We start from the raw sequence: 15,265 nt of genomic DNA, 5'->3' as shown, positions 1-15,265 counted from the left end.
GGTAAGAAGCGAATCACGAGCAAAACAGAATCGTTGTATCGTGGCGGAGAAGTTCGAAATCTGAAGTTCATCTAAACGCGAAAGAATCATAATTTCCCAAATCGAACAGCCAAGACAAAGTCCTGCGTTTCGTGTGTACGAACCCCCTCCTCTTCGACGTAGAGACTTCGATGAACTGTCTCCTCGATTCGATTCCATCTTTTATATCTCGCCCATGGAACGCGTTTTCGTAATACGATTTCACGAATTCTGTTCCTCGGGGATCTAAATTAAGTCGATTTCTCTCGCAAGAGTCTCGAGAAGTTCTTAGGATGTTGCAACGGGTTCGTTTCGAGTCCAGCCGCGACGCAAAGCGGAGCGTAGAGCGCGTCTAATATTGGAGTTCACGTACGAGCGAGCACAGGCTGGTAAATAGGCTCCGGAGCGTGGCCGCGAACGTTCGTTAACAGGGCGAGGTTGGTCTTCCGCGTCTCGAAATACACGGGAACGCTCGTAGAGGTCCCGAAGACGAGCCTCGGTATCGTATCGTATCTCCGTTGCCCTCGATGTACGCTCGCGAGAGACGAGGACACCGATCGAACGTCTCGCGGACGTTGTTGAACGTCTTCGAGTTAACGACGGTCCGCGATTCGGCGTAGGAGAGCTTTCCACCGACGGTCGTCCACTCAATCAACCCGTACGAGCCGCAATATTCATAACTTAGCCGGGTTATAATGTCGTAAAGCTTATCCGCGGCGCGCGTGTTTTTACCGAACCGGCCACGAATTTATTCGAATTCCCCCGTACGGGCTGGCCGCCATTTTGTGTACGCGCGCGACCGACCGTATTCCATTTCGAACGCCAACTCTTTATCACGCCCGCTCGCGCTTTCGTCTACGTGGATTCTTCCTTTTTCGCTTACCCCGAGTTCTCTCTGACTCTCTCGAGTTCTCTCGAATTCTCTCGAGCTCTCTCTCGAGTTCTCTCGAGCTCTCTCGGGCCCCCTTCCCCTCCCGTATCTCCTTTCCCTCTCTCTCACGAGGTTTTGCGTCTAATAAGCTGCAGAATTTATTCCCTCCGAGCGCTCGCGAGCGAGGAGAGACCGAGAAGCCTTCGAGGATTCCTCGTGGCCATTGAAGAGGTTCGTTACGCGCTCGCTTCGCTCGTTGAACGTTCGACCGGTTCCTCGATCGACTCCAATTCTTTTACGCAATTTTTCCATCGATACCGTTGTTTTCTTCGATCAAAGACGAGTGTGCAAAGTTGTCCATCCCCGTACGAGCCCCCAAATAATTGTACTCGTGCGGTGTATTTATGTATATTTAAGTATATTACAAGTTACAGTGTTAGTAGTATTAGACGCGGTGTTTGCAATTAGTTTCGCTTTTCACTAAAGGTAGACCGCGTACAAGACTAAGCTTATCGTCTCGATGCCCTTGGTACGTGTCTTTATCATCTTTGTCGCTTATGTCTTTTACCGGTCTTTCGTCTTACTGCGTCTTTTCAACTGTTACGTTTTATTACGTCTTTTTACTCGTACTATTCGCGACATACTCTGAACATACTCCGAACATACTCTGAACATACTCTGAACATACTCTGAACATACTCTGAACATACTGTGGACATACTGTCGTCAATACGCGTTACTCGCGCGGTCGTTGTTTACATCGAGATGGTTCTTGTAACAGAGTCGAGCCAAGAGCGATCCTCGAACCAATTTTTCGATCCTACATTGTTCACGCGTTGCTCGAATTTCGTGGTTTTAAGGTTCTCGAGTCTCGTATCGAAACACACAGATTTTGTACGCGAAGAAGCGAACAACGAAAATACTATAATTCTCGAGGACAAAGTTTCCCGAGCCGCAGGGACTTCTTTCTTCGAGGACACGTCGAGTCGAAAACGTACTTCGATGATCTACGAGCGATCGAGCAACTCGAGAACAATATTCGTAGAGTTGTTCGCGACGCGGAGCATAAATTATGCGAGGAAGTCGTAAAAAATTGAAGTAAGAGGATCCGCGGCGTGGAGGGAAACCGAGTGGCCGTTTAAACGATATTGTATCCCACAAACGACGACATGGAACAAAGTTTACAATCGACGAAAAGATTTCGTACATACCTCGCGTACTTTTTGCCCTGTTTCGATTAGAAATACCTTTCTTAAGCTCTTTACCATACTGAACAATTTTTTCGTATCGTCGTCTTCGCTATCGGACGAATAGACAAGCGTGATTCTAACAGAAGCGGTTGGACGGTGAAGGTGAAATTGCGCGTAAATTTTCTTAACGACTCTCGAGAGAAAATCGTCAACGCTTAGCAAGAAAATGCCAATAAACAACCGAGGTGTTTCGAGGTTCTCTTCCGAACGACTCGCGTGGTAACTGGATCTCGAGTAGGGTTCTCGAAACGTATTGTGTAAAAATCTTGGGCGAAATCGTTCCGTCGCGAACCAGGAACCTTTACCCTTTTTTTTCTGGAGCGACCTTGCCCGAACGTCGCTTTCCGTTTTCGAATCGTTATCCTCGGCTTTGATCCTCGAACGTCCTTCGACCGTTCTTCGAGAACGCTGCGACCCTTGGGTGGCGTCTAACCTGGACCTTGAACCGGAAGCTGCGTCTCCGCGTTTATGGACGCAGTCGTTCGATCCTCTCGAAGCTTAAGAATTTCCAAAGAGTCGAGCCAAGTAATTGTTCGAGGCGACGACGTTCAATCTTTTGTATATTTTTTTTACCGAAGTTCTCAAGGTCAGTCTTTTAATTTCGCGTAAAAATTGTTGGCTTCGAAGGGCCTTGAATTAGATGGACCACTCTTCATGCACCGAAGAGAAAACATTCGATTGTATTTCTATTTTATTTACTCGACTCTTCTCGATTCATTCAGAAACTGTCATATCCGAATTGGTTCGATTGATCTCTGCTGTATCAATTTCTTAGGGGAAGTGTCATATCCGAATCGGTTTGATCAATTTCTTAGCGGAAGTGTCATATCCGAATCGGTTCAATTAATCTCTGCTTGATCAATTTCTTAGGGGAAGTTTCATATCCGAATCGGTTCGATCGATCTCTCGATCGAAAGTCCGCGAAGCAGAGGACGCCACCGGAAACGAAGGTGGGTACCGTGGATCGCGATTCCCCCTCGAGACCATCCCCTCGAACCACACCGAAATCGCGCGGGGGCCGTGTGTTTTCGAGCCGCGAGGACGGATTATTTACACAACGAGAATAGACTTCTATATCAACTTCCTATGTTTGGGATCGCGTGTGCGCGCGCATAAAACCGACGGATCGACTCCGCGCGATATATGTAAACTTCGCCGGTTTTACGACCGACGACAAAATCGCTCGTTATCCACCTTTTTCTCTGATCGCGTCCCCTCGCAATTGACGCGAGTCAGTGACGATATTCTCCGATCGCTTCTTGACCAATATCCTCGCAAGAGGTCTGAATACTTGCTCGATGGTCTTTCGAGAGAAGCTTCTCCATCCTGAAATGTGAAAGGTGCACTCTAAGAGGGAGAAGGATGTTCCCAGAGACTTCAACTTTACATCCAAGAGTACACCGTACTTTTGCTCCAAGTTGAAGTGAAAATACTCCCAGAGAATCCATCCTGGAATCCAAGTGTACATTCCAAGCTGAAGCAGAATGCTTGGAGACTCCATCCTAGAATCCAAGTGTACGTTCCAAGCTGAAGCAAGACGCTTGGAGACACCATCCTAGAACCTGAGCCAAAGTACTCCGAGACTCCATCCTGGAATCTGTTCCGAATCGCGGAACAAGTGGAGGCAGCTCCCGATTCTCGTATTGCAAACACACAGGATTTATGTTCATAACGCTCACTTGGGCGTTGATTTACGTCGGTGTCTCGAGGCTGGTCCCGACTCAACACGCTCGGGCGTTACACCACGGGATGGAACTCGATTAAGACGCGAATATTCGCGAACATCTGCCGTTTCGAGGAGGATCGGCGCGATATTCCGCGAAATACGAGCGTACCGTGCTCGGCTCGTTATTTAAGTCGCGCACGAGGACGTTGGGCCGAGTAGATGGCGCTGTATCGACGAAATCGCGAGAATTGAAGACTGAGTCGATTCGGTGTCGTTCGTGGCGCACGATGAAACCGTGTAGGCGGCCATTTTGATTATCGGGCTCGAGAGGAACGGTGACGCGCGAAAATTCAACCGAAAGAACCGTTTGTTGTATTTTCTTCCTATAGAATTCGCGTAGATCTGTACAGTGATGCTCGTTACTTTTGGAAATTTTATCGCGCGGTGTAAAATTATTATTTCGACGTCGAAAGCTCCAGGGAGCCGACATTCGACGCAGCTTGAACACCACCCAAGGCACTTTGGGCCTTCGAGCAACAGAAGCCGCTACTTGAAGCTACATCTTCCACTCGCGAGCGATTGATCGCGAAATTAACTCGAAGCCAGATGGCTGCCTCGAAGGCTGCGTTATCGACGACAATGCTCCAAGAATTCTTCAACAGTGTTCTTTCACCTACGTATCCTCTCGTACGTGTACTCGAATCACTATTTCTATCGCAACTTTGTTACTTTACTGGAAGATTTGTCTTTTCTGTCCAATCGGTAGCTCGATCGACGTCGTATTTTACTCGACTGTTGCAACCTCGTCCCGGTTGCAGAAGTCGTAACAACTCGACGATGCAAACAAAATTGTTGCTGCTTAACTCGTACGATCGAATTTATCAAAGGATCGTTGGATGCGTTCCAATGACACCGAGGAGATCGGCAATATCGCGGAGCGGTATCCAAACTTTGTAGGTTATAGTTACATCCTTTGGAACTATTCGGTCGTTCGGAAAGTGATTTCGTTTTCCAAAATGGAGAATATATAATTTGATAAAATATTTACACGCTCTAAAGAAATTGTGTTTCATTTTCACCAAAAAAAAGGAAGTGACTTTCCGAACAACCCAATAGTTTTGGAAACGGGTGAATTAGAGGCGAAGATTTATCAAAGTGTACGAATACATTTACCGAAACAAACCTGTTATTCATTGGCAATGAAGTCGTGTCATCTAGGTAATCCCAATTAGCCTTACGAACCTAGACTGTATCGTTACCTATCGCCCAAAGGTAACTCTCTAAAAATATTGCGACATCGAAATTAAACCTCGAAATTGAGGTTAATCGATCCCTGTACCTATTTATTTGTAAAATGGGCTCCGATTTTTGGCAGTAAAATTTTTCCCAAAAATCGAAACGCGTTGTCGTTCCGAGTATCGCGTTACACCGAAAACCGTCCAGCCTCTCCTCCTCTTTTTCTCTATTTTTTTTTCTTTCTTTCGGGAGTCCCCTTTGTTTACGCCGACCGGTTGAAATTTATGAAGCTGCTTATTTTCGTCCCGGGGCAAATAACTTTTCATCTTCGCGGAACGGGCCACCCTCTTATTTATATTACCTCACCCTTTCGGTGTTCCTCGAGCAAGATTTTATACGTTCCCCGTAATACGGGTTGGGAAACGGGGTTGTTTTCGTCCGACTCGACCTTATCGACCGTTTCTTTCCTGCCTTATCGGTTCGCGGCTATTGACCTTTGACGTTGCCGCGCACGATGGCGCTACGATCGAACCGCGGCTTCGAATCCTCGACAAGGCTCTCCTTTCCTCGACACTGTAATCCATAATGCAAACTACGGCAAGCTTTTCGAATCGTTTCCTTTTACGACCGCTATCGATGCGTAATTGAACAATTTCTTTTCATCGTCGGTCTTCCCGCGACTCGACCGGAAAATACACTTCTTTCGTCGAATCGTTGACACGACAGCCATTCCGTTGCTTCGTCTCGGTTCGTTACCCGTTTCACGAACTAATACATCGATCGATACGAGACTCTCGGAAGAATTGATCCTCTACGGAACATTTTCACGGGATACAATGTTCGTCGCAGTAGCAGAACTTTCGCCAATTGTAAACGCATTGATAAAAGCCGGTTTCTAGTGTACGCGCGTCGATCGGAGTTAATGGTTCGCATAAGCTGTTACGGAAAAAACACGAAGCAACGAGCTACGAAGTAATTCGATGTATTATCCATTGACGTGATTCCATCGAGAACGATTACGCACGATTTTCGTTTAAATTTATACGATTTAATTCCAACGAACTTGGAAGTGTACACCTGGCTCTCGAGAGTCAGCGTTGCATGCGCACACGGCTCGCAATCGCGTCGATCGCTTTTTATGCCCGCGATCGTCGTTTCCATCTCGGTTCCATTTACCATCCAGAGAAAGATTCCATCGTGGATCTTCGTCCATTTTCCGTAACAATGATTCCGTGCTCCTCGAGCGCGTTTACCTCCCCCCATCCCTCTCGGTTAGCCCCCCCTCGCGCTGCCAACGATTCGAGAGAAACTCGTCCCACCTTTTCGTCCTAACTAAGTTGCCGGTAGGGAGAAAAATGCAAAGTAGTCGCTCAGAGGTTATTTATCGTCTCCATTCACCCTGGGACCGCTTTTTCCTCCTCTCCGGCAAATCTTAACCCTCGAGGTCATCCCCACCCTTTGAAAAACCTGCTTCCCCTGCGCTTAACTTCCCCCTCGACTTTTTCTCGGAAAGCTTCGATGCTCGAGTTATACCCAAGGGAATCGACGACGCGACGAATTTGCGGTTTGCTCCGCAATGGCGAATTCGGAAACACCTTTTGAGGTTAGAATTCGTTCGATCGTTGACCATACGTAGACTCCAAATTGTGTTCAGCTCTTGAGGAACAGTTACGAGAAATTGACGAACGTCCAATGTAACGAGACACGGTTCGTAATTGCAACAGATACATCTGTGTAGCGACGTTGGTCTGGAAATTGCAAGGAACAGCGTGTTACGAACAGATCCGTCGACGGCCGCATAGTGCAAAGTGGCACAAACGCGAAATTAAACTCGGAATATGTAAATATATGTTAATAGTCGAGCGCCTCGAAGCCTTCGAAGAATAATTTTAACGTAGGAGTAAAATTAAATTTAATTGGCTCGTTTCGAACGACCTATTTTGGAGCGTGAATAACAATTCTTGATATTTTCATGTGTTACTAATATTTCAGGGGTGCTTCAGTTCGGATTGTTTTGTTAAATTGAAGAGCTGTCTTTCGTGGTTCGTATACGGTACTGTATTTCGGAACTTGGTAATTTCGGCGAGTAAAGAATGGCGTCGGTGAACTTTCGTTTTAAATTGTACAGTTTTAAGCCACTTTGCAAGTTATACAAACGTATTATTATTACAATTGAGCGATCTGCATTAAGTGGGATATTCTTTAATTACGCGACGTATTCGAATTGTGTATTTGCCGACGGGGACGATAACATAAAAAAGATTCGAGGGTTTTTGTTCCCGGACGAAGAACACGGAGGATCGTACGAGTCGCGATGTCTTCGCGTGGATTTTGATTTTGATCCTCGTTTAATTGTCCAGCGGTCGCGACGAGGCGCGTATTATCGTCGCCCGGCATAAAACGTAACCCCGCGTTATCTGGTCCGCGATAAATGCGAAGGGCGTCGAACGCAACAAGTGCGAAGACACGTTTTTTGCTGTTCGTTCGACGATGCTGTGCAACGAGCGTATGAATAAACTTGCCCGTCCGTGGCCGTGGAAACAAGTTTCACGGTGCTTTGATTTCTATCGACGCGACGCGCGAGGAGGTCGCGTTCAAAATTTCCTTCGTTTTTCGATCACTTGAAAATACTACGCGCGGTTTTATCATTGTTGCGTAGAAAATTTACAAAGGAATCTATCTTGATTTTTGATGGTCCTAACGTAGGAGGTAAATCGAATAAAAAATTTTGGGCAATAATTAGTACGTTTAAGAAAGAATCTCGAGTAGTCGACGAGCATAGTTCGATTACTTGAAAATACAATGTGGGTTTTTATTATTATTTCGTAGAAAATTTACAAATGAATCTATCTCGATTTTCGATGGTCTTAACGTAGGAGGTGAATCGAATAAAAAATTGTTGGCAATAATTCGTACGCTTAAGAAAGAATCTCGAGTAGTCAACGAGCATAGTTCGATCACTTGAAAATACAACGCTCCTTTTTATCATTGTTTCGCCGAAAATTTACAAACGAATCTCGATTTTCGATGGTCCTAACGTAGAAGGTAAATCGAATAAAAATTTGCTGGCAATAATTCGCACGTTGGAGAAATAATCTCGACTAGTCGTAAACTGAGTAGTCGACGAGGCTAGATTTAAATCGGAAATTTTTCGACCGATACGCGAGACTTCTTTGCGAGGTTCTTACCGCGAATTGAAAATGAGAAAGAAATCTAAAAGAAAGACGAAAATACAAAATGGTCGTGCGAAGGATTTAGCATCGCCCCACGGACTTTGTGTTCACTCGCGCGCGATCTATTCTCTGATCTTTCTGCCGCGGCGACTACGATCGAGTAAACTTTTGCAAGCCGCACAGCTGAACGGCAAATGTAGCGATCTAAACACGAATTCCCGGTATGTAAACGCAGACTTTCCTACGGTCTGATGCAACGAATCCACGGCGTATAAAAAGCTCGCTCGCCGACGCTGTTGCGGGATATCTCCGCGAATGTTTACCGAGGCGCGAGGAAAAGAGATGTCCTGCGCGAGACGTCTCGAGCTTTCGGCCAGACTTTGCTCCGATTTCTCGTGAAACAATGTATCCGCGAATCGATCGCGAATAGCCCCGGAATTGCATTATCACGGCTAACGGGGACACGACGCAAGAATGTCAGAGAAATTTCGACAACGTAGCTTCGAGAACAAGGTAATCTTCTCGATGATTTGAATAATTTAAAATCAAAGAACACGATTCTCCAGTACCTTCCTATCTTTCGAAAATAAGTCTTTCTTACCTAAAGATGACCAGGTCGAAGAGTCTTTTAATTTTTCTGGAAATCCCTGAATGACCAAAAAGATTGCCCTGTACAGATACGGTTATTTTAATATTTCGTTCGTAATTGCGTTTCTTTCGTGTCTTGAATCGTGTAACGATACTTCGAGTTTCACTGATGCTTCGAAACAGTGTTTTCCAAAGTGGAAGACGTCTTAGAATCGAAAGGGGAACGCGAAAGGAAATTTTTCGACGCGAAACTCGTTCAACGTATTCAAAGTACCGCTTACCTCTGACGTGGAAATATTCTTCTCTTCGAGGTGTCGCAGATTCGCTCGTTTCTCGCGAGCAACGACGCTCGTCTCGATTCAATCTGTTACTTTAAATATAGAACGTTACGAAAGAAATATTCCAAAGAGATTATATATTGTTTCGACGAGGTATTTCAGTCCGCGGACGCGTTTGCAGTTCTCCACCATCGCGCACGCCGACGCGAATCGCTGTACAATACGGTTTTTATAGTAGTCCGTGTTACGTGGGCGGAGAAGCGTACTCGTAACTCGATTTGCATGCGTCTATATCCGCGAATGTATATATAGAGGTAAAGAAAGAGAGTCCACGCGAAAGTCGTCCGCGCCTTGGGAATTTCGAAGGAAAAAAAGAAAAACTCTCGTGGAGGGGCGGAGAATGGTATAAAATGCATCGATCCGTGTACTGTATTTCCACCGGTCGCTAAAATCCTTACTTTCCTTTATTTTCACTGGTTACAATTTACAGTTCCCGTAAACCCGGCAAGAAAAACGTCTTCCTTCGTTACACACGCGAGTTTCACCGGCGATGTAAATACGCGTTTGGTAAATTGATTTACCGTGTTGATCCAAATCGACCAATGCTTCGTAGTCCCGTGGTTTCTCCACGGTTTATTTTTCGGACGGTCTCGAGTTGGAACTTGGACATTCTCGAGCGTCTTGTTAACAATTTCAAAAACCGAATACGGTAAGATCGGTGCACCCGGACCGTCGATGACGGTTCGTTATTTATTTCGAAGCAACGGTACAATTTTACAACAATTCCAACGGACTACGAAACTCGAGAGGACCGCTACCAGGGACAGGATATTTGTCTCGCCTCTGCAAGGAAGAAGAGTCCAGCCATTATTCTTTACGATCGGTTATCGATCGCCATTGGTAGATTTAAACGTTCCGCGAAACGATTGGTCACCACTTTTGGCAGATATTCCCCGTTAACCGATGCTTCCGAGGTCGCTGTAAATTATCGGAACGTTACGGAAGAAAATCCACGAATGTGTCCATTGGGGCTGCAACTTGCACATTTTGCGAACGTGATGCACGTATAACCGCGATACTCGCGTAGCATCTATAAATCTTCGTGACGTTGTCTCGATTAAAACTGTATCGGTCGAAACTGGTAATTTTATCGTCGAGTATCCACGTATTTAAGAAAAATAATTCTCTTATCTGAGAAAAGTGATTCTCTGGTCTAAGAAAAGTAATTCTCTTATCTAAGAAAAGTAATTCTCTCATCTAAGAAAAGTAATTCTCTTATCTGAGAAAAGTAATTCTCTCATCTAAGAAAAGTAATTCTCTTATCTAAGAAAAGTAATTCTCTCATCTGAGAAAAGTGATTCTCTCGTCTAAGAAAAGTAATTCTCTCGTCTAAGAAGAGTAATTCGTCTGGAGTCTCGGGGCACTTTGTCTCGTTTCTCGCTGTTCCTCGTCGCTCTCGGTTCAAGTCTCGGTGTAAGTTTATCATTTACGAGTGCATACGTTTCTCGAATTGTAGTCGTTTCGAGACAAGCGCGACTAAGGTCACCCGGGAGTGGGCGGAATAATCGACGCCCCTTGGTGCGCGCTCGTATAAAGTCTTATCTAAATTCTTGGCCGGATCGTAAGGTGAGATACAGGCGAAAAAAGGGAAAAGGGGCGGCGGCGGTGGTGGTGGTGGCGGCGGGCGTCTGGAAAGTAGACATTTTACTTCCAAGATGGACGGAACAACGTAACGGGGAAACTGCGGACGAGAGAGAGAATGAAAGCCGAGGGAAAACCGAGCCGACGAGGGCTGGGACGAGATCCAGGACTCGGAAGAGATAGCTAGGGTGGAACTGGCTGACTCTCGTTAAGCTAAATTGTCTCCGAGGATGAGCTTCCTTAATTACTTAGCCAGGCCCGCCTGTACGGTGCCTCCGTCGTCGTTGTCTCGAATTTTATTCGCGCGTGCCAGCCGGGGATACAAATTCTAGCCGCGAGACTGAAATCCTCGCGCGGATGGCGTTCACTGTCCTCTCGTTGCAACGAAAATGGCCGAGCTTCGACTGCACTTCCAGAGAAAACTCGGTAGGAACAGTTAAAGAGTTCGAGCCGACACGAGAGAATCACACCTGTTCCAACGATCCAAGTTTTGGATCATGTAGCCGTAGACTGTTCCGTTGAACCAAAACAAGGACAGTTGGACCGTAATCGAGGAGAAATAATTGGTAAGAATAGTTTTCAAAAGTTCGAGCGATACTCGAGTGTATTTTCTTACCTATAATACTTAGAACGTAAGAACAATTTTGGAAGGTTCCACGTTGCAAAACTTCCTCGCCACTGGACTTCGAAATTCATCGCTCGATCGTTCCAAATCTTTTACGCAATTCTCGGGTAAATGTTCCTCGTAGCTCCAACGTAGACGCAAAGTAGACTCCTGGGAGAGAAATTAGAAGATTTCAGTGCACTTTTTCCTCTCTTTGATTTTCAAATGTTTCGTCGAAGGTACTTCCTTCTTCGAGAGTATCCAATTTTCCTGAAAGTATTCCCGCGAGAGAGAGAGAGGAACGAGGATGGAAAGTACTGGAAGATTTTCGTCGTTGCGCAAAATTGGATGCACCGCGTCTCGGTGCAAGGGGTAAAGGGGATGCACCGAGGGACGAACGACGAGACGACCGAGGGTGGGGAATGGAGCGGTAGACGGAGTAGGGGGGTTAATAAGAGGTGGAGTGTCGGGGTGCGAGGAGAGGGAACTGCCTCTAAATATGCTAATACCCCCGACGTGGGGTAATGAGTTCCTCGCGCCACCACGATCCGCTGGACTGCTATGCATATATATTCAGCTATAAACACAACTTGGATTACTATATGTAACGTACCAACCGCCCCAGGGTGCGCGACTTATTGGTTGCTCGCTCGTGCGTTCTTCTCCTTTGTCCCCGCGACAGTGCTCGCTCGAAGTTCGCCGTGATTTGCGTTTCGACGACCAGGAACGAATGAAATATTTCCTCGGTCGAGGGATGAAAATTTTACCTGCGGAAGAGGAGAGCCGCGCGAGTCTCTTCTTCGCGACGCTACGGGGATGTAACGGAAATCAGGTACGTGGTGTCGCACGCATCGTCCATCGAAGACTCGATAATACGAGTCTCGAATTCGTAGAAAGCTTCCAAAATTTAGAGTGTAGTAGATATCTAGAAATGTTTAGAAATTGAAAAGTAGACTTTCTAAATCTAAAAGTAGGAAACTATGTGGTTTTTTTCCTGTGTAATGCGCGTCCGAATATCCGGAAAGCTTCTGAAATTTGAAGTATGGTACGTATTTAGAAATATTTAGAAATCGAAAAGTAGACTTTCTGAATCTAAAAGTAGGAAATTCTGTAGTTTTTTCCTGTGTGATACGCGTCTCGAATATCCGGAAAGCTTCTGAAATTTAAAGTATAGTACCTATCTAGAAATGTTTAGAAATCGAAAAGTAGACTTTCTAAATCTAAAAGTAGGAAATTCTGTAATTTTTTCCGGTGTAATGCGAGTCTCGAATATCCGGAAAGCTTCTGAAATTTACAGTATGGTACGTATCTAGAAATACCTGGAAATCCAAACGTAGATTTTCTAAATCTAAAAGTAAGAAACTCTGTAGTTTTTTCCCTCTTTCGTGTACTCCTCTGGCAAGAAATCCTTTAGATCGATACGATGATAAAATTTTCACACGCGCGTACTTCTCGGACACAGGTGCGAGAACGATCGTGCCCGATTTAATTTTCCCCGTACGAAATACTGCCCAGAAGAATTACGAGGTCAGTTATTCTCCGTCGTATCTCTTTGAACACTCGTGAAAGAAGAGTTAGAGCATTTTGTATCGTTTGAATGTAGATTCTTTGTACTCGGTGGACGTCTATCGCGATAGATACGAGAATCAATACTCGCGGTAAAGTAAAAATTTCTCGTATTCTAGTAAAAAGTAAAGACGTTCGAGCATTTTACTATATTTAATATGAAATATATGCCACGGTTGTAATTGTTTTACGCGATGAAACGTGGATTAACGTTTGCGTGGTAAACCTATAGATCAGATTCCATTGAGCTTTACCTTTCTTAAAATTTGCTCCAAGTTTTTACCAACTTAACTCGCAAAAATTTTATACAATAATACTCCTGCACCGATTTATATTTACACGAAAAATCCTTCCATTGGATTCCATCAAAATTTAATCTCTCAAAGTTTCCTTCAAGTTTTTTCTATTGCAACGCTGTCTCGGGAAAATTTTCTACAATAATACTCCTGCGTCGACTTACATTTACGCGAAAAGTCCTCCCATTGGATTCCATCAAAGCTCAATTTCTTAAAGTTCTCTCCGAGTTTCTACCACTGCAACTATTTCGCGAAAATTGTCTACAATAATACTCCTGCACCGACTTACACTTACACGAAAAATCCTCCCATTGGATTCCATCAAAATTTAATCTCTCAAAGTTTCCTCCAAGTTTTTTCTATTGCAACGCTGTCTCGCGAAAATTGTCTACAATAATACTCCTGCGCCGATTTATACTTACGCGAAAAATCCTCCCATTGAATTCCATTATACTTGTTCTCCCACCAAACGAAATATCTTGAAAGTTTCTTCGATCGCAGGCTTCCGTTGTTTCGTTTCTCTCCGCGTAAAACAATTTCGGTGGCGATACTCGCGAAAGCACAACGAAACCATGGCAGAGGAAAGCGTCTCTGTCAATTTCCGCAGGCTCCGTAGCTCTCGTCCCTATATCCGGGCCGGCATCTGTCCCCCGTGACTCGTCGTCCAACCGATTTTCAATTTCCACCACGTTTCCCGTTTCCTGCTACCGGGGTGCCTCGACTCGCTTTCATCATGGCGGATGCCTCGTTTCATTGGCCCCCGCCAAAGCTACCCGCTTCACGCTCGTTTACATCGCCGGTCCCAGAGGCGGAGAACTTTCCGCTCACGGAAGGAAAAAATCGTGACTGGTTCCCCGAACCACCGGATATTCTCGATTCGATCTCGCGTGAATTCCTCGCTCGTGGTTTTTACCATAATCACGTACGCACACCGTTCCGACTTCGCGACTGGAAAATTTTACAAAATAAGAATCAATGGCAATTGAAACGTTACAATTTTGGAAATAGTAATTGCGCCGTACGAAATCTTGGTTCAGGTACAAAATGGAAGATTTCTAGGAATATTTCCTTTATCGTTTAAGAAAGAAAATTCTCTACAAATTTACAAAGCACCCAGAGGCAACGTTTAGACTAAATAACACGGAATTGATCTCTCGCGGAGACGATTCGCGAAGTTTCTCCAATCCGTGCATTTATAAATTATACGCCTACACTCGAGGTAGCTATTTTAAGAAAATTACTCGAATCGAGGGTATATTTATAAACGACACCTACGCGAGGTGGGCGTTTGAACAAAAGTGGCATGTAAATAGGAGAAAAAAAAACCGTCACGTTCGCCGACTATAAAATTCCCGGGCGCTTCTTTTGTATTTCGATTTCGACATTCGGGTCTCCTCGGCGAGCACAAAGGGGTTTCTATTTCCAAAGACGCGAGAAAAAAGCCCGAGACGACGCGACGCGGCGCGGCTCGGCTCGGCGTGGACGATCGTAAATCGAATCGGGTAGCGAGTTTCGAGATGTTCGCGCGGTGTACGCTCGCGTTAGAACGCGGTTCGAGCCGAAACGGGGCATTGGTAATCTAGGTCGCGCATCTACCGGTTTAATGGAGCTTAAAGAGGAATAAATCCGTGCGCGACGGAACGACCGCGTCGAAGAAGTCAGGGACACGGGGCGCGTGGCAACGCGCCGACGACGGATGACGATGCCTCGGGAAAAACTAGACTAGGCGTTTTTATGGCCCATCAAATTACGCCGACCACCTCATAAAATGTTTAAGCGAGCTTCCGTGCAAGACACTCGACCGACGACCGGGCTAATGTCCCTTTGGCAAAAGTGCATCGTTCCGTTGTACCTGCATCGCACGCGTTCCCCCTCCTCGACTCGACCTCCGCTGTCCCTTTTTCGGAACGCCCTACGCGCTTCCGTCGAGCCCTCGCGGAAGGTCGAGAGTTCGTCGCCAATTTCTTCGGCCCTCGCCGCCTCGTTTCGCGTCCAAAGTGAATTTTCGAGACGTCGTTCCTCCATCGTCGCGGATGTCGTACTCCGAACCCGCGCTGGAAAGTTAGACGTCGTCCTAA

Source organism: Ptiloglossa arizonensis, chromosome 3 (assembly GCF_051014685.1).
Source record: "Ptiloglossa arizonensis isolate GNS036 chromosome 3, iyPtiAriz1_principal, whole genome shotgun sequence".
Lineage (NCBI taxonomy): Eukaryota > Metazoa > Arthropoda > Insecta > Hymenoptera > Colletidae > Ptiloglossa > Ptiloglossa arizonensis.
Note: the sequence above shows the minus strand (reverse complement) of the source record.